The sequence below is a fragment of the Zingiber officinale genome, chromosome 10A (assembly GCF_018446385.1).
Source record: "Zingiber officinale cultivar Zhangliang chromosome 10A, Zo_v1.1, whole genome shotgun sequence".
Lineage (NCBI taxonomy): Eukaryota > Viridiplantae > Streptophyta > Magnoliopsida > Zingiberales > Zingiberaceae > Zingiber > Zingiber officinale.
In genome coordinates, this window is record NC_056004.1 from 66,035,687 (window position 1) to 66,037,426 (window position 1,740).

Below are 1,740 nucleotides of genomic sequence, written 5' to 3' on the forward strand. Positions count from 1 at the left end.
TCGTAGAGGAGATACCTTAGATCGTATACCCGAGGGGCCCTAGTGACAGGGATAACCTGTTCACGGACATCTAGGGTACTTCCTCGAAAGGAGAGGTGACTCCTTCGCAAGGAAGTAAGAGACCAAACCTAGTTTCTTAATTCTATCTTTGATAACATCAGTAAGAGTCGTGTCCTTGCGATCTACCGAGGCGCCCTAGTGATAGGGGTTAATCGTGACAGGATTTCTTAGGGATTGTCTTTGTCTGGTGCTCAAAGATAGTTGCTTTAGCTTCCGGTGAATGCATGCCGAAGGACAATGAGTATAGGTTAGTATGAGAAACATCAATACCACCACAATGAAACCGAACCCCTAAAACTCTTCATTAACCAGGTTGATTTCCTCTCATTGCTAGTTCTCATTCCTCGCTTCCCGATCTTTTCTCTTAGATTACTTACAACCATCTATAGTGTAGCTAATCCTAAGTGTACCCTCACTAGTGCTTATAACCAGTCCTTGTGGGTTCGACAATCTTTTATATTACTGACGACGAATCCGTACACTTGCGGAATCGTACCAAGTTTTTGGTGTTGTTGCCGGAGACTGCGTCTATAACATTGGTGATAGTCACACTACATTAGACTAGACATTGTATTCTTTTCTTTTATCTTTACTTTCGTTTGCATTTAGAGATAAATAATTTCACTCTTATTTTTTTTCTTTACTTTCTGCATTTCTATTAAAAATACCAAAAATAACATTATTGTATTTCTCTCCTTTACTATAGTCCATATTTTATTTTTGCATGCGAAGAGCTAACCTTTCAGGACAGCTCCTGCCGTTTTACCCCAGAGATTAATAGGACCTTCCTGAGGAGAAGAAACCTACAGAAGGCATTCCAAGCAGCACTGGAGTCTTCAGAGATGGCTAATAAATTGCTAAAGGATTATGCAGCACCTTATGCATGAGGGGTTCGGTCTAGCATCACTCGACCGCCAATCAAAGCTAACAATTTTGAGATCAAGCCTGCAGTAATTCATACAGCAGAATCAATTCAAAGGAGGACCGCATGATGATCCAAACCATCACTAGGAACTTTTCTATGAGATCTGCGGCACCATGAAAGTGAACGGAGTCCCTCCAGAATCAGTAAGGTTATTGCTCTTCGAATTTTCCTTGAAAGATAGAGTAAAGCAGTGGCTAAATTCCCTTCCAGCAAACAGCATTACATCTTGGGAGCAGTGTAAGCAGAAATTCCTGGATAAATTCTATCCACCAAACAAAATTGCCCACATGAGAAACTTGATTGCAAGCTTCAAACAGATAGACTCAGAATCATTATTTGAAGCCTAGGACAGATTCAAGAGCATGCTGAGACAGTGCCCCCATCATGGCCTTGAGAAATGGTTGGTCATGCACACCTTCTACAATGGAATCAACTATCACACGAAGGTATCCCTCGATTCTGGAGTAGGAGGGGCACTAATGAACAAGAGCCTTGATGAAGCTGAAGAGATCATTGAGAACGTGGCACAGAATCACCATCAGTGGGCATCAGAAAGATCTGGTGGTTCTTTCTCAAGGAACCCAATAAAAGCATCAGGGAAATTCGACGTAGATGCAATCACTCTCATGTCTGCAAAGCTAGATGCTTTGACCAAGAAATTTGAGGCCATGGGAAACAACAACAACACTGCCAATGCGACAGTTTGTGTTTGTGAAATCTGTGGAAGTACGGATCATGCTCAAGATACTTTCCCC

General features: G+C 41.9%; 1 pseudogene; it reads right to left on the minus strand.

The window, feature by feature from the left end:
• Positions 1–1,304: 1,304 nt before the first annotated feature.
• Positions 1,305–1,376, minus strand: LOC122028404 (annotated as a pseudogene).
• Between the last annotated feature and the right edge of the window lie 364 nt (positions 1,377–1,740).